This window comes from Anas acuta, chromosome 4, assembly GCF_963932015.1.
Source record: "Anas acuta chromosome 4, bAnaAcu1.1, whole genome shotgun sequence".
Classification (NCBI taxonomy): domain Eukaryota; kingdom Metazoa; phylum Chordata; class Aves; order Anseriformes; family Anatidae; genus Anas; species Anas acuta.
Window position 1 is genome coordinate 12,601,032 of NC_088982.1, and position 18,981 is coordinate 12,620,012.

Here is an 18,981-nt window from a genome sequence, read left to right on the forward strand (position 1 = left end):
CAACATGTATAAAAGTATTAAAAGCTGACATAATATTAATAGGAAATTGTTTTATTTGTATCAATTAGATTTAATTCTTGTGAAAAGTGCTAGACAGTTTACCTGGAAGAAAAGGAAAATCTATGTTCATTAATAGATACAATAATTTACTTTTATATAGCTATTGAAAACCTGTGTAGGCTTGAAAGAGATACTTTTCTACAGAATGAGGTTTGTAGTCAATATTTTGATGGTTTGGTTGCATTGCCATTAATGGAGGACATACACTATTCAATTCATTATGAGAGAATATTTCTTTCCAACCAGCTGCTCCATCTTCCCCTATCCTAGTTCAGTGACTTTTGTAGCTTTCACAGTTAAGTTCAGTGTTTCCTCAGGTCTGGCCCATCATGCAGCTTCCCCATTTCACCTCCTCCAGAGATCCTACAACACTCTTAGCCATTTCTCAAATCTCCTGACAACCGGTTAGGTACTTGCTGAAGTATCTCATGTTAACCAGCATATATGTGCTGACTGATTCGGGATTACTTGTGCTTTTTCTTTCTTATGAAAAAAGAGACTCCTTTCCAGTTAACTGCTGAAAGTGTGTTGTATAATCTATAATCAGTATATAAATTTAATACATTGTCTTCTTTATATTACTTCGGTATAAATGCAATATTAAAGGTACACGATCACCTGCCACTCTCATCTGTAGTTGGAAATGATGTACTCTTCTCAGTTCTTCCACATCTTCCTATGCATAATTAATTTAAATATATGCCTTTTCTGCTTTTCCATTTCTCTATACATAGTCCCAATGAGTGTAACATCGCTACTTCTAGTCATTCTGTCATTTGGATTTATGCATGTATTATCTGAAATGGTTTAGGAACTTTTGAAAGGATGTTTTTCCCATCTTCTAATCAAGGGCTTGATCCTGCCATATTAAAAACATAGTAGGACTGTTTTATTTACTAAGAGCAGTTTGCATAATAGCACAATACCATCCATAACTCGTGGTTTATGACAGATCTCTCTCTATATATATATATATGTGCATTTAGGAATAGCACTTTGGGCTGTTTAAATTGTTCTTTGTGTTTCATCATATTAAGACAATGGCTGAAGAATTATTACTGCTCATGGTTACCATATGTCTGTATCTGGGGTGTTGTGTTTTTTGTTTTTTTTTTTTGGTCAGCATTTACAATGTGTTACTCAGGAGATTTTTTTGCGAGCAGAAATTCTAGTTTCATGGCTGAAGCCCTTGCTCAGCATTACCCTAAGAGCTGATTCTTTGAGCAGTTCCCTCTAAATCCATTGCTTCCTGAGGATTAAGTTGCACCTTACCGTGCAAAGCTGAAATTGAATCCAAATAACCCAAGCTGAGTTGAATGGGCTCTACATATGGACACCAATTTAAAAGAAAATTTGAATACATCAGTGCAGCTCCAAGCAGAGGGTGGCTGGCAGGAACCTGTGCCACTTCACCTATGCAGGAAGTGTTGAGTCAGGTTGGAGGCATTCCTATGGTTTTCTGTAACACAGGGCACAGGCAAACCAAGCTGGCAGCTTCCTAAAAGACTGGAAATGTATCTTGTGCTTGAAAATAGAATGAGAGTTTCCTGAATGTCAAAGATGTTTAATTATTTAAAGATGTTTAAGCAGGTCTGTTACCTAAACATGCATATGTGGAGGAGGGGGTGGAGGGTAGTGACTATTGGATTTAGCCTAATATAGTTAGCCTGGGCTCTAAGTTATTAAATATATATTACTCTCTGGTTGCCTTTTTGCATTCATTGGTGGGTGTGAAACAGAAGATGGGTCTGGAACCAGACATGAGAAATCTTTATTAGGACAATTTCTAGTCACCCATGTGAATATTGCAGCTATTCTATGGTCCGAGAGGTTTTTGTATTGTTTGTTTCTAGGTTAGATGTAAGGTCTATTTGGCATTTGAGTCCATTTAATTAAATCATGATAAAGTAGGTGCTATGAAACCATTTAATATCCACCTAAGACTTCATGACCACCAAAGGCAATATCTATCCTATACTAAATCACTTAAACAAGTTGTGTTTTGCATACCTATTTTTATTTTGTGCATGTTTATACACAGATGAGGAATTGTGTAAGTCTGCTATGAATTCAGCAAGTGCCAAAGTAACCCAAGTCTTTGTTGAACGACATTATCTATTCTATCAATATTTAATGTGGAGGAACCATTGAACCACATCATTTGATATAGATGGGTGTACTGCTCCTTGAACACCTCTAAAGCTGTCATTCTTTCTTCACATTTTAGAAGCGATGTAGGAGAATAAACACCAAATGCTGTGTTCTGATAAAAAAGGCATGAAGCAAGATAATAGTGCTTTGTATAGCACACACATGTTCCTGACAGTTTTTCTGGAAGTCTCTTGGGAGCTCAGCAGGGCCCCTTAGCCAGTTGGTTGCTCAGGGGCTTCCTGGCACTCTGAGGTTGGTTCCCAGGACAAAACACATGACACGGGATGGCTCTTCTTAGATGCATTTAGCTTCTCCTGGGATTTGTGGTTCTCCCTGCAGTGAGCACTGAGAAGACACCTAGTCAGTCTCTGTAAGCAGTGGGGTCAGATTGCTCTTGGCAGAGTTACTGCTGGTTAGCTTTTTCCATGCCTGTTGTTAGATCCAAATGCTGACACATCCTCTGTGTGTTATGGCTGTCCTTTAATGCCATTATTTGCACTTAAAGCTAAAGTGCACTGAGGTTAGGTTTATTTCTCTGAACTTAGAAACATTCACCCTGAATGCTATTCCAAACAAATTCTGTGAAATCACCACCCATGCTGCTTTGCCTATACGTCCTTTTCCCCAGATGGCTTAATTGCCTCTTGTTATTTGATTCTGTCCATGGTCTAAATTGCATAGATCATTTGACCTCTTGTTTCTCATGTCAATACCTTGCATCTGTTCATAGAAATTCAGTAGCATAACTTCTCTCACTGTTGATACCGGATCCTTTCTCTGTCTTCCTACCTATGCGTCAACTGTTTGTGCATATAAGAATATGATAAAGACAATGGAAATGCCATAAACAATATGGCCACGTGATAAATTAGTTCAATTTGTCCATTTGGCCCCTCCACCTGGTCTCTGCTCCTGGGAACTCTTCAGCACACCGTGCCACTGAGCTAACAGCTGTCATTAAAAATACATCAGGCAAGATATTTTTTTCTATTTCTTGTGAAATTCTCACAGATTCAAATCACCCCATTGTGGGTCCTATGAAGGGGGTAAGATTCTCTCAGGAGCCATTAAACATAAGCATTTTTGTGTCAAGGATAATTGTTAAAGTCCAGAATATTATTGCATTCTCTCCCACAGGAAAGGGAGAATATCTTTTTCAGTGTGATTTAACACTTCCAGTTCCCCAAAAAAATTGTGATCATGGGCTTGAAACCATACAAATTTTTAGCATGAAGGAATTAATTTAATTTTAAAACAATTTTATAACCTTTGTGAGCTCTTCAATTAATAAGAATTTACTCATGAAGAGGTAAAGATATTACTTTTCAATTGTTAAGAATTTAAGAAGGCCTGCATTACTCACAAGCAGTCTGATGCTTATGTGTAAGCTAACTCTTCAAGATTAAAATAAAATTCTGTGGTATTTCTCCTCTGTATTTCATTTATTGTGCCCTATATTACATACATACATACATATGTTACATTGTACCCATTTATTGTACCCTATAATACATAGGAGGAGCTCTGCTGCTGCAGTGAGGTGAAATCCTTTCAAATCAAAGGAGAAGTACTTATTTACTCCAACAAAAAACAGTTTTAGTATTTTAGCAGAAAATGCTGCCTACAGAGTAGTATTGCTAAAAGGGCTGTAGGAAACTAACTCATTTTACAATTCATATTTTTTCACTTTTCAGATTGTCTTTAAAAAAAAAATCACAGTCTCTGTGTAACATTTTAAATCAGTGTTCAAACTGCTGGTGTCTCTGCCTTGGTTACTGAGAAGTCGAGTGTTCAGTGCAGTTGTAGGAGAAAAGTCCCATGGTCTGAAGCTCAGTCTCACTCTGCAAAGCAACAGCCTGTAGCCAGCTTCTGTAAGGTAGCAGCAAGTAGGGTTGTACTTCCATATGAAGTTAATGCTAATATTTATCCTTTGAGCATCTCTGTGAGCATCCACGTTATTCTTGCAAAAGTGTCTTTAAGTCAAACATATGCATGTTCTAACAAGGAGACTTATTTTTTTTTTGTGTGTGTGTGTGTGTGTGTGTGTGTGTGTTTTAACTAGAGCATCTGTTTGTGATTCCTGATTAGATATCATGTATCTGATGAACAATGCTTCAGTGTCTCGTTAAAGGAGAGATCCAAGTGGCAGCAGATGGATGGAGTTGGAGCTGGGACTAATTGTAAGGAAAGTTGATGGCTTTTGGTTTCAGTTTTAAGAATCAAACGTCCTGCCATGGTTAACATGGAAAAGTTTGCCTTGAGAATTTAACAAAATTAATATGTAAGGATTAGTGGGTTAGAACTACAGTGTGCTCAAAGTTTGGAGGATATTCCGAAATTTTGTTAAGAAATCTATGCCTTCTCTTACTGAAGAAAGTAAGAGGTAGAAAGTTGCATATTGGCAAAGAGTGGAGAAAAACACTGGCTAGGCAGAGTATCTCTGGTAAACAGATTTTAGTCAGGTCCTTCCACAGTAATCCAAATGTCTTGGAAAGTTAGGTTTCTGCAGCACATGAAGCAAAAGAGTAAGAAAAGATTTCCTTGACAAGAATCCCTAGTCTGTAAGATGTGACATCTGAGTTTTGCTTTGGGTTTTGCTGCAAAATTGTTACACAGCGCTGGCTACTCAGAGATCTGAACAATCCTGCATAATACACATCCCAGAATGCAGATGGAAATAATAAATACTGCTGTTGCATACCCTGCATGCACAGGCAATATTAATTAAGCAATATTTGTTTATTTAAATATTTTTATTGGTTCAGGTTTTGAAACACTCTGAAGTGCTTTTGAAAAGCCACCTCTAGTCAGCCCTTCAGTGGGAAACTACGGAAGGTCCCTTTAGATTTAAAGAATATTTATGGTATTGTAACTTTTATATATTAATAGATATTTAGGTCTAAAGGTGATTTCTACCTATGTCAGAGGGGCTGAGCATCCTTTGTACTGTTCCCTTCTTGCTGTTGCCTTCAGAGAGGCAGCCCTCCCGTTTGCTACTCATGGACATGCCTCACCTGTTGAGTGTCTCTGTGCTCTGTGTGTCCAGGTTGTGCTTGTGTCACCTCAGAAATGAAATTGGTCAGCCTGTTGGATTATAAATGCAACACAAATTTACCCATTTGAAAGACAACCTGGATTTTTTGTTGTTGTTGTTTTTACCTTTCAAATCAAAATGTGAAAACCATAAATTTCACACAACAGCACTAGTGTTGGTGACAAATATGACAAAATTAAATGAGACAATATCAATCCAAACAAATAAGAGAGGGATGCCTTTCTTGTTTATGTCATATTCCAGTCGAGGCAAGATAGTTTTACCCACTTAAATGAGAATCCAGTGATTCTTGTGATATACCCTAGATTAGTTTGTTAGGTTTAAGCTTATTTTTAATAATGCTTGTAAAGCTTTAATCAAAGCTCTTCACACAAGACTTTTAAAGTTTCTGATTAATTGAATAGCTTTCTCAACAGAAGCAAATATAAGATTAAAAATATATTTTAAGACCCTCTCCAGCTGTTAATGGCTTTCAGTACATGGACCAGACTAAAGCCGTTCCAAAATCAATCCTGCCCAAACTTGTATGGTACGGATATTAGGCCCTTAACACCATACTTCTGCTCTGTCTGCTCCTATTGCACTTCATTACTAGCTAAAGGAGACCTAGCCATGACCTAGCCTCTGTACCAAAAAGTTAAAAATTTGACTTAATAAAAATATTTCTACTTGCTTTGAAATATGTTTCACAAAATAGGAAAAGCCTTTAAAAGCAGTATGTGCTAAAAACAAAGAAGCAACAATAACAAAGCACCAAACCAACAACTACAAAAACACAACCAAAAAAAAATAATTGTGTAACCACGTACTTTTCAGCCATCTGCTAACATATGGTCTTTGTTCTTATAATCATACAGTCTCAAAAAACGATGGTGCTTTGGAACTGAAAAAATATTTGCTATTAACAGTGTTTTACATACTTACTTGCATGTTCTTAGTAGCAATAAAATAGATCCTATTAAAGTCAAAAGTAAATTATACTTCAATATAATTAGCCAGAACCAAAGCTTAAATGAATACATGAACAATTTCCTTCTTGCTCAAGGTGCAATTCATAAAGCATTCAATTCTTATCCTTTACAACTAAGTAGAGCCTCCTTAGAGACATACAATTTTGTTTCAACATCAGGAGTATGCTGCATTATCAGTGGTTGCAAAAGCACTTTAATCTGGAGGTGACAAACAGGAAAGATTAATGGCTTCAATTTGTACACATGCAGCCAAGTACCACATTGATTCTTTAGCAAAGGCAGAACGGACATGATTGCTTGGGACTTAGGAAAGAAAATATTGACTTGGGTCATAATCTCAAAATGCATTCTTATATAGCTTAAAATATCACCATAGAGATACTCTATGAATAGAATAGAATACTCTATGTACACCCTAGCACCATATCAGCAAAACTGCTTAAATGTATGTTTAAAGATATAAAGACATTTTGGGAACTTCAATAGAAAAAGGTACATAATTAAACATTATAGATAATCTGAGGGTTTAAGCAGGTGTTTAAAAATTGGAGTAGTTTTTATATCCTTGTTTTTACAAGGAGACAGTTAAGACACAAAGTGGCCAAGTGACTTCCCCAGAATTTCCCAAGAAGACAGTGGAGGAGAAAGAAGCCGATGCAATTTTCTTGGGTCTGAGGGTCTGAAGCATGAGTGCCTACAAAGTCACCCTTAAAAGTTTCTGTACCACTGCAGGTAGTGTCTTAGCATTGCTACTTATTGAAACAAATGTTGGTGCGATAGGAAAAGATGGAGTCACTGTACTAACAGGGATTTTTACTAGATGTTTTTAGATAGATATTTTAGGTCTCTTATGCTAATTTTATTAAAGAACATCACTGAAACCTTTAACACAAGAATAATTTATAAAGGTTTCAGGCAGTACTTTGTTACATCTGTGGATATTTTTGCTTGTCTGTATGTTTTTTTAAAGACTGACTTTTTTCTACAGAAGATGAGAGATGGGCTGGTATTCAAAGGAGGGTTGCAGAAGTGATGTTGATACACTTTAATTGCTAGCCAGAGTGCTGTCTTATTTAATGAAACCTTTTCTGAAGCCAATTAAAATAAAAGGCTTAGAACACAGGAGGGGGCAAAGGGGTGAAGAGAACAGATGTACAGTCATATCAGCTAGAGAGATGTAATATTCACTTTCAAAAACAGGAGGGAATGCAATGGTGATTTGCCCCCAGAATCTATTCTCATTCTCTTTTACACTAGGATCCCAGGAAGATTTTTCTTGTTGTTTGATATCTGTTACAAAAAGTGTGGTCTAAGACTTTATGAAGATTAACTCGTGACATGTGAGACCACAACCAAGAAAAGCTAAGCAGCATCCAGACCCTTGAGACAGTGTGACATACTCAGCACTTTTAAAAAGCAGGCCATTTAAATATAGCTGGTGGGCTAAGGAAGGCAAGTTTTAAAAATCTTAGCTAAAAGCCTTAAAATATCAAAGAAAAATAAGTCTGAATGTTACAAGTGTGAAGTTAGACATATGGTGTGATGGTTTTTGGGTTTCTGTCAATTATGCAAGTTGATTGGAATTAAGTAAAACTCTCTTAATATTGGGGAAGTGATTGGATGGAGCCAGTTTAACTGTTTCTCTCCCCTCCTTGCTGCCCCAGTCTTACATAAAAAATGGTGAGTTTATTGGTAAATGACTGCGGACTAACAATGATGAATTTTTCACTGCACTTGTGAGGACCTATCCTTCCCATACTGTCTACAAATGGCAATAGAAGTAATTAAAAATAAAAATACAAGAGATACCCAAGTTCTTTGTTAGCTAAATCTCCTATAGTGAGAAATCAAACAAAACTAAAAACCAACCAACTAAGCAAAAGCGCCCCAAAAATCCCAACTGTCCTTTGGATGACAGAGTTATTCAGTCCAAGAATCCCTTAAGCTACTGTCTTCTTTATGAGACTCCAGGGACAAAAATACTTTGGCATTTTGTGTCAAGACTATAGTGATGGAAGATTCTTTTACTGGATTTAGTTCATCCCCATCAGTTCCTCCACTGATGTTAGTGTGGGGTTTCTTTGGTCTTTTTTTTTTTTTTTCTCTCCCCTTATAGTGTATGGCTTTCAGGCACAGCATTTTGAAGCTCAATTTCTCTCCTTCCTGAAAATAGAAAAATAATCCTGTTGCCTTTGGGAGAAGGAGTTGGCTCAGAGAAGAATTATATTACCATGACATATATAAAAAAAAATAATAAAAAAGGAACTTGCCTGAGAGAGAACAATGAACATTTATTTACTGTCCTGTAAAGAAAGAATTTCACGTCTATATGGAAGGTTGCCATATGACTTATATGCTATTTAAATCTCACTTGAAGCCCTGATCTGAATGAGAATTTCTTGCCTATCCTGAACCTGAAGCAGTTAAAAGGCAGATAAAGCTACCCACGCCTTTTCGATCTATGATGATATGTGCACACACAAGCATTTTGTGCAGTAGTAATGAAGGAAATGTAGACTAAAACCATGCATGCTGCCTGTCATTCTCGTAGTAGGTGATCATGTTAATGACTCTCCAGCAAAAGAAAAAAATTGCTGCTATTCCCCACTATCTCCCTCCACAGTGCATTTCCTTCATATGACGGTGATCCCGGTTGTGTGAACAACATTCATCTGGTCCTGCATCCAGGAGCAATTTTTTGTCTTCTCTCTTTTGTCTTCTGAGGTAATATCAAGCAAATTTTTAATTTTTTTTTTGATTCATTTTGAACTTGTAGTAGACTGCTGGCAAGCGTCTAGTTGAATGAAAGTTAGTGACCTCCTAAGAACCAGTTAAATATGGGAAAAAAAAAAAAAAAATTGTGCTTGATGTTCCCTAAACTGGCTAGCTGTTTCTGAATTTGTTTATTTTAAATATTGTGGAAACATCTTCAAATCTAGTTATGAACTCTGGTTTCTAACAAGATGCTATTAATTTGGCCAGCCATACTCTGAAATGTACTTTAGTCTTTGGACTTTTTGAAGTAGTTTAACTCCTTGCTAAACTGAAAATAGGAAAGAAACAAAAAGCTTAAATGATGTTTTTTAAGGTATTGTATCATGTGCTGTAGTTTAACATTTAAAGATAAATGTATTTCAAAAAGGAGATGGAAAGGGATAAATATAACATAATGAGTAGAGCATATATGAATTTCATGGACCATTAATCTTTAATGTTTCCTATTCAAGGCTGAACATACATTAATTCAGCTATCAGCTCTTCCCTGCTCTCCTGACTATGCAGGTCATACAGAGGTTGCTATAGTAACCTTGCATTACCAATGTAAAGACACCAAAGGATCTGGCTATCTATATAAATGAAGTAATTGAGGGTTTTTTGTAACCAGCACCCTCACTGATGTAATGCATAGGCCCTTCGAGAGAGTATTCAGTCCCACGTGGATTAGGCCCTTCACTTGTGGAGTATGAGAAAAACTGGCACTTGAAGCCAAATTTTTGTAGAACAGGTCAGTAATCACAGAGGTGTCATTCACTGGGAAAGCCCTTACATGATGCCATGTGAGTCTCATTGCTGCAGTCTGCAGCCACACCATTAAAAGACAGTCCCAGTACTGATCCTACGTGTGAACGTGCCCCTGGGAAGCAGACATTGTTTGGATATTTCCAGCATGAAGAAAGGGTGGTTTCTGTGTAGCTAAGTTCTTGGTGCTGAATGAAATTGTTGAAGCACGTGACTTTGTATTATAGTAGGGACAAGGCAACTTCATCTTATGAGAGAAAATGCTAGATTACACCGTGGTTAGATAATAGGCATGGTTTCATGCTGGTCTATTGTGGGAACCTGTACTGATGACAAAGTGATGAGAAGTGGTACATGGGAAGAAGCAGCAGATTTCTGAATCAGATTTACCTATGCGTTGAAGATTTCTGAGTTACACCCCAGCTGAAACTTTGCAGTATCTGGGTACACAAAGGATCCACGTGCATTCCCTAGGGGAAAAATAAATAAAAATAAAAAAATCTAACTTGTGTAGCTTTTCCTGTAGTGAGAAAGCTTACTTTTGTAGGAGTTGCTTTCTTGTACTGTGTCTCCTAGTTCTCAGGAACCTGAGGAAACTTTGAGGCTTTTCTCCTATGTTGGTTTTAGTTAAATATGGCCTCTGGGTTCAAAAGTGATGGAGGGAGGCAGGTATGGGGAGGCACAGTAGTGGTGAATGCTCTGTTTCCATTGGAAACCAATCTAAAAATATACATGTAGCCACAGCTCAACTGTGCTACTACTTGAAGCTTTTGGCTAAGTCTGTGAAACAGCCACTGAAATAAAAGAACGAGTTAAAGTTGTAGTCTCTTGTGAGCCTTCATTTGGCCTGCAGTCCTACAAAGGAAATCTCTCATTGCTTGAGAAGGGTCCCAGCAATTTTCCTTTTTGTCTGACCCTGAAAAGCCAGATCAGTTTTGTGACTTGCTTTGTTGGGACTGTCAGCCCACTCTCCAAGCAGGGCTAGCGCTGCCCTGACAGCTTTCTGTAGGAGAAATAAGGGAAGAAAGATTCTTGCATCAGCAATTCAATTTGCATTGCTTTTCCCCCCCTCCTTCCCAGCACAAAGTGGTTTTGTTCATGCTCAAGAGCCAACAAAAAAGTTTGGCTGTGCAATGAGCTCTCTGGAGAAGAGGGAAGAGGTAGACAATGCGGCTAGTGGCTGCAGGACACAAACTTCTGCATGCCCCCTTCTCCAGGCCACCCGATGAAGATGGTTTTTGCATTAGCCAGCTGTTGTCTTGTTTCACACGGCTGTGCAGCAGCTAATGAGGCAGCAGTTGCTGGTTTTGCATCCTTGACAGAAGTAATTTAGTGTGGTAGTCAGGTGAGAACTTGAAAGAAAAAGGTTCTTTCACCACATTAGTGGGACTCAGGGAATGGCTGGGTATTTGTTTTGCTCACATTGCTATTTGTTTTTGTTCAAAACCCTTGGTGCTGTCAGAAATGTGGGAGATGTAGAGCAGTTAATCCTTGCAGCCACCACCCACCCAGGCATATCAAGTTGGTCCTTACTTGAGCAGGCTGAATAACATTAGAGTTATTGAAATAAAAATAGAAGTTCTCTCAGTAGTTCCCTTTGGTGTGTAATTTCTGATGATAAAATAGGTTCTGATTCTGCAAAGGTCTTATTCATGTAGGAGTTAATCTAATTGCTTTTTTTTATGTAAGCAAGGATTTGCAAACTCAGAAAATTATCCACGTTATTCTTCTTCCTGTCAGCAATGAAGCAGATATACTGAATATGTGGGAGTCTCTTGTGTCTATTAGTCTTACAAAAAAAGGTCTTGCAAGCAGAGAACCGCTGAGCATGTTTCAAGGTTTAGTTTACAGCATGAAGAAGGCCCAGGTACCCAGGGCAGTAAGGCACAAAACCAAATGGGTAACAGAGTGCCTTGCTCTGTGCTCGAGTCCCTTGGGCAATGGAGGAGGAAGATGGGAGAAATGTGTGCATTTATTACCTTTTGCTGCTGAAAATGGCAGGGATTTACATATTTTGAAGCAAGGAAGAAAATCTATTGTCTCCATGAGAAATGTAAATGACCTGAAAGTACATGGGAAGTGTTCTGGTGTCATTCTTTAAGAGCTGTGTGCTCTTTCTCCGGCTCAAGGCCATGCAGTTTGCAGGATAATCAGCCACATAATCCTCAGCAGCTTCATATGCTCAAGCAAAGGTTCGGGATGCAGAACATCTAGGCTAGCCATCACAGTCTCTTTTAGCTATAATCATTTAGAGAACTGACTCTGGTGTCTGGTAGTGCAAGTTAAAATGTTGTCTTAGGGTTTGAGTGGGGAGAAAGCAAGGTCATCCTCTTCCTCGCTGCTGCCTGTGCAGAGACGTGAGCCATGGGAAAGCTGCCCTCCATCAGAGGAGAACACCTGTTGAACTGGCTGCATCCCAGTGCTGTCAATGAGTCTGGTGAAGGCATCACATGAATATCTATTTATACAGGAGTGAGGAAGGGTGGAAGGAAATGAGGGTGAATGAACTACCTTATTTAGTAGCTCCCTGTGAGCTTGCCAAAATCCCTTAACACATATCACTTAGAATAAAAATCACTTCTGGGTGTAAGGAAGATTTAAATTGTCTTTTCTGTATTGCTAAATAATGTTTACCTGGGGAGATACAACATGTAAATTATAAATGAATAAGGAAGAGCTGGTTATATATTAGAAGTATTATCTCCAACCTGAGGCCTTCAGTCAAAAGAGAAGGTCATCTGTTAATGTTAAAGAGCACAGCACTGGGTATTTATGTTTCATATTTCTTCTTTTTTGAGTTGAATTTTCTTCACATCAACAGTGCGATGCTTTTCTGAGGAGACATGTTCCATGTCTTCTTGTTAGGCTTCCTAAATCATATTATTCTGTGATAAATTTGTGTTTCATGAGATAGAGTAAGGATCTGTAGTGTGCTGAATGACTGCTCTTCACTGGTGTATAACAACTCAGACCATGCACACATTAAGCCTCATTTCACATAATCCATGTTCCTGTAGTGGAATTGAAATATTTTTTTTTTCTTCCAGAAACATTATTGAAGTATGCCTTACGTCATGCTGAGTCAGACAGCAGTGTATAAGAGTTACTAATTAGCCCCAAGAAGTATCCCTTGTGCTTTGTTGGATGATAGAGGGCATATTTCTTAAACTCCAGACCTAATTTTTCACATTTACAAACATGGGGCCGGAATTATTTGCAATAATAGTCTATGATGTAGTGAATCTGAGTTATCTGGGACAGGATTGTACTAGGCAAACATGCTGGAGAAGGGAGAAGTGTATGATCTATCGAATTCTTCTTCAAATATTACCAGTGAGAATAAGCAAATTGGAATCAGATGGAGACTTGCCTCCTGTTTGCTGAAGTGAAGGAGGACTTGTGAGGGGGATATGTACCTGTCCTTATGGGCCTCTGGGTTTGTCTTCCCACAAAGCAAGAGGGGATCTTTGAGACTTTAGTGTCTCCTGGGGCTGGAATGGTTCTGTACTGCTGAAGCAGCAGAAACCATCCACTGATGAAGTGCATAGGCAACAGCAGTATTGCTGTTTAATTTAACTCTGCTGTTGTAACTGCTAATTACAGTCCTTTTATGGTTTTTTTTTGTTTGTTTGTTCTTTTTTTTTTTTTTTTTTTTTTTCATGTTTAAGCTGTATCATTACACCTAACAAAATGTTTGTTGTTACCTGCTGTGATTTTGAATAATTCATTGTGTTAATATGTAGTTTGGGACCATCGTATATTCTCTCTGGAGAAAACCAAAGGTTGCTTCACTGTTTTTGTATCTTTGAATGTGAATGGAAAGCAGGATTTGGCTCACATGGTCTTTTATCAGGGAGTTAATTTTGAATCAGCTGAATGAATGAAAGAAATTGCAATTCAGTTACAGCATTCACAATATGTGTGAAGTATTTTTATGAAATAGCTTGCTAAGGTACAAAGTAACGCAAATCAGACCAGGACGTTCACAAACAACTGTCTTGTACTTTCAGTTAATTGTTTCTGCAGATGTAGTCATTGACAATAATGTGTTTATCAGTGTTACTGCCACTATCAATGTCATTTGATTGTGTTTCCTTTTCTTAATGGATGGATTAGCCAAATCTAAATATAAAAATCTACTTTTTCCGTTATAATAGGGATTTTTTTTCAGTGAGTTTTGTGAGTTGCCAAGGAAACAAGAAAACACTGAGGTAAGGTCAGAAAAATGGTGGCATGCCAACCATTGTTTCTCATATTTTGGTCCCAGCTTAGTACCGGATAAATAATATCGCTGAGGACTCCAGCTGTTAGCTGATACTGGCAGTAGCTTCTCAACAAAGACAGGTGTGGTATGTTTGTCTGGATTAGGAGAAAGTCAGTGGGAACACTTTGCCGTGAAGGGTCACCATGTCAGGAAAACAAAAAAAAGATTTTATTTTCCACCCCAGTCCTGGGCTGGTTTATGTACTAGCCTCATTGTGGCACTGTCCACTTGTGCTTCATTACTGTCTCGGGACTGCATTGATTCCATCCCTTGTACAGTCTGTACCAGCCAAGATCTTTCAGAGTATGAGGCTGAAATCTTTCTGGCTATCTTCACAGATAATTATAAAATGTTTTCTCATTTTCCAAATAATGAAAATACTGGTCCTCTGAACATGAGGCAGACTGGTTTAATGTTAATACAAAGGTCATTCCTAAAGGTTAACTGCTTTATAAATACCCAGATTGTTCCCTCCACTCACTACAAGTTTGCAATCTGCTTAATATATGCACAGTCAGGAAAAAGCTGTAAATATAATGCTAAAAGCAGACACTTGTAACTATTGCTCTTGCCTTTCTTCAGCTTATGCAACTGTTTGCAGTAACTTGGTGCCAGCAGAACTGTTGCATCCTAGTACTTTGGGCTTAATTTTCTGTCTCCTGACTGCACTGTTCTCATTCCAACCCTCTTGAACAGATCTGTGTGAGAAGGGTTTGCAAGACCAAGCCCATTAACTAAAAGCCACAAGTACATAACCAGCTGCTTAAGCCATCCGTCTAGAAGTGAGCTCACCCATGAAGCCATGCCAGCTGAAGTCCTGGCTGAAAGCACCTAGTAACCAAATATTTTGGCCATAAGAAGCCCTCCCCTCAAATCTCACCCAGACAGATTGCACTATCTGCTTCTTCCCTTGCAAATTTAATTGAACTGAACTTCCCACTTCCAGGGGTTTTCCAGTGAGTCTGACCTATATTTTATCTGTAGCTTGATGACAGGAATTCTTTTCTCATTCACCTATTCAGTGCAGAGCCTAAAAGGGCAGAGGTTATCTGCATCCATGGCCTTCTCTCTGTAGGCACACCCAGAGGATCTCTGGTGGTAAATAGGATTCTAGCTCCACAGGCATGCAAGTCTGTTGAAGGTGATGAGGTAATCAAGGTTATCTCCAAGAGCTCCTTATAAAATTACAGGCTAATGCATTAACAAGCTGTAGGAGGGAAGGGTGTATTTTATAGAAATGTGGTCAGAAAGTCTGAAACTAATTGCTTAAAGTGGGTGGAGAAATCTGATCGAGTGTGATAGACATCCGGATTTTTTTTCCTGTTTGCTGAATAGATACTGTTGTTTTACTGGGCTTAGTATAGCACTGCATATGTTAACTGAGCATAAAATTGTTCCTACTACTTGGGAAATGCCTGCTATTTGGATAACTTAACAGGCCATGCTCTGGATGTTATTGCACATGCGAATTTTCGAAGTTTTAGTTATACTCCTGCGGATAAAGCCACTGTTTTTTTTGTGAACTCGGTATTAAATTGTTTTCCATATCTAGTGTCAATATTTTCATTTGTAGTAAAAATGGAAACAATTGTAAAAATAAATGTGGAAGTTATACCTATAGAATGTGTATTCTGAAAAGCCTCATACTCAGAAACAATGCTAGGGAATCCCCAGTTCACACATGCCACTTAGTGCAGGTGCCGCCAAGAGACGTCAAATGCTTGTCTGTCAACCAGGCTGCTAGTTTACATCCTTTATCCTATAATCCTAACCCTTTATGGTTTGTGCTTCATGGTTGTGCTGACCTCTTGTTGGCTAGAAAAGTTTCTGCATCATTTTTGGTGCTGTTCTGGACATGGTCTGCTATTCTGCAGGCATGGGCTGCACACGTTGCTCCTAGTGCATCATCCTGCATTTAACCATATTAGAATATTTATAAGAAGCCAGTGGTTTCATTTCCATGCTAGCTGGAGATTGGAATTGCAAATTAGAGTTACCTTCTTGGTCTAGAACTAGGATTTGCATAGATGTCTACATTTGTTTAATAGCTGAATAAAATATGTTATTGTGACTACAAAAGAGGGTCAAATTTGTTGTTCTCAAGTCTGAATGCATGCCATGGAGGTGCATGTACTTACTCCATGGCAGCACGAGTGCTGGGCACCTGCTGTTGATTTGTGTCCTCTCCCCTTCCCGATACCTTGTCCTTGTTTTAATGCAGAAAAGATTTTTACATCTAAGTCTGGATAGCATCTCCTTGGTGCTGTGTCCTGTGCAGAAGTATAAATTCCCTGGGCATTGCCCATGGCTATTTCAGAGGGGTTTCTGGTGGATGTATGACAAAATGGAGATGGTTATAGGAAAGGGCTGAGCAAGTAGCATCAGTAAGAAAATACGATGGAGTGAATACACAAATTAACAACTGAACTTAACAGAACATGTTAAAATATAACTAATGTTAATTAACTCAAAATATTTTCTTTCCAGAAGCAAAACTGCTGTTGAATTGATGGGTGCTAGGGAATTTTAAAAAGTGAGAGGGAAAGAGAGAGAAAGAGTGCCTCAGAAACATAATTCATTGTGTCTAATTGTAAGCTCCAGGCTGGGAAAATACAACAATTGCTGGTCTTTGGAAAATTGAAGGATGAGATTTTAGTGGGTCTCCTTTAATAGGAAAATAGGTGGATACAAGCCTTTGATGAACAGCACAGAAGGTTATGTAGCAGTCACAGAATATTCTGTCTTATTTGGGACAGAGAGCCAGATGCATCACTGTTACATAAGCCTGCTGACCTGCATAGAGAGCTTTGTGATAATATGAATTTGAGAAAAATAAATCCTTCTCAACTTAGTCAATGCAAGCATATGAAATTAGTGTCTTTTTGAGCTTTGTTGTTGTTTTCTCTGGAGCTGCACAGTTATATAGGTATGTTTAATGGGGAAAACCCCACAAAACACCTTATTCCTTGAAGGTCTTGCTTTTGAAAGTAAAGATGAGGGGGGATGAATACTTGAGGTAAGGAGGAAGAGTGAAAAGCCTCTGAACGAAATGAAAGTGCTATTTGCTGAGTGATAGGACAATCTATATGTTTAGGGGTCTGGATCATAAGACATGCTGTAGATCAGCCATAGTGGCCTATTATTTAAGTGGTGTAGAATGGGAAAAGATCGTTCCATTTTGCAGAGGATTTTTATAATTTTGATAAATTTAATTTGGCTGTATTCTGATTTGAAATGAAAGTGAGTGCATGTGTCGTCGTCGTCCCCCCCCCCCCCCCGACCCAAAATTCTTGTTTAAGTTAAGACCTGGAACTGGAAGCATCAGAAGCTTTGGGGTCCCCAGCTCAGGGCACTCTGTCTGCATCCTCTGGCTGATGGGGATGCCAAGGAGTTGCACATTTTCAGAGCTTCCAGACTCTTACTTCTTGTCCTTCTGTATGGTGGGCTAACAGGGAGCTGGCAGCCTTGGAGTCTACGAGCAGGGATACTCCACTGAGTTTCTTGGCAAGCTGCCTAATGAGATCTGTAGAAGAGCCAACAGCTTAGGAGCTCTGCAATCTCTGAGGCGATCCTGGAGCAATAACTTTTTTCAAACTCCCACTCCCTGTCAATCTGCCAGCAGTGCTGTTGAAGACCAGGGAAGAGGACCTGGCAGGAAATCAGGCGTGATTCCTGCAGCCTCATCAAAATCCAGTGTTCTGTGAAAAGTGTTTCTGACCGCTTTTAGTACCCCCATGTGGAAACCCCTACATGCCAGCACCTGATCATGGAGGTCCTGCAGCCCCTTGCTTTCGATATGTGCATGCAAAGCTCAGTGAGGAGGAAGAGAGGATAAAGAGGTGTGTACGTCATCCTAGTGGCTCTGCTGGTTTGGGATCATCTCTGCACAGGTCTGGGATTTACTGGTTATGCCCATATATAACCATAGGCTGGGTCAAGCAGCAGCCTGGAAATCAGCTCCTTGCCACCCCCACCTTTACGTAGCTCTGTAGCTGGAATGCAGGTCAGCAGCAGCTCTTCACATAGTGCCAGGCTGCCTGTAGTCTGATGGCCTACAAATCCTCATTTTCCTTATGGTATTTGAGGACATGGGTATTCTAGGAAGCCTAGCAGCTGATATGATGGTACTGCAAAGGCAGATGAAATATGTGTTGGCACCCTGCACTTTTTCCCCTGCTTACTTTATGGCTGACCTTGAAGTCTGTGTCTGAGTAGAGATATTGGTCCAGCACAGATAGGAGAATTGTCTGGGCACGTATGTCCCGAGCATGTACTTAAAATTCAATAGACGTCCCCAGTATAAGTTATAGCAGCCTGCTGTAATTTATACTTATCCACAGCTACAGAGTGACATTTCAGCAGTCAGAGGTCCCTGGAGGGTGAGCATGTTGTCACTTTTTCTAGCCACGGAGCAGGAGGATGGTAGTACAACAGACTTTGAGGCTCATGATGGCCCCTGTAGGGTGAATTAGGACTAATGATGCAATGCAAAGCTGCCCAAATGACAGAGAGAATCTGGGCCACTGTGTTCATTTTGTCTGATTTCCAAATTTTTCAGTGCTCAAGGGGACAGGATTGTAAAATATTGACTTCTTTCTATGGAGGTCATATGCTGAATGCTGAATCCTCCACTACAGGGGTAAAGCTTGACCAGGGAAACTTGTTTTGCCTCCGTAAATATTGATGGGAACAACAGATGTTTTTCTTTCATCAATATATTTAAAGCAGTTAGATTTGGAATAAAATCATTTATTAAACTCTGCAGACTTTAGATTGCTGCCTCTGAGCAGAATTTGGTGTTGGTCCTTAAGCTTTCCAGGTGACTAGGGGACTGTCCGTCTGACTTGTGGGGTGTCCAAGGCCCTACACCCACTGCCTGCGGCAGACAAGGCTGTGCAGGCTGCCTAACAAATCTTCTGCAGGCTGGTTTGGCAGCAGGTTGAGGAAACAACCACAGAAAG

General features: G+C 39.1%; 1 protein-coding gene across 10 annotated transcripts in view; it reads left to right on the forward strand.

Moving 5' to 3' along the window:
- C4H4orf50 (chromosome 4 C4orf50 homolog) overlaps positions 1 to 18,981 on the forward strand; it is an 87,802-nt gene that overhangs the window by 57,676 nt on the left and 11,145 nt on the right. The gene's annotated exons all lie outside the window — the stretch shown is intronic.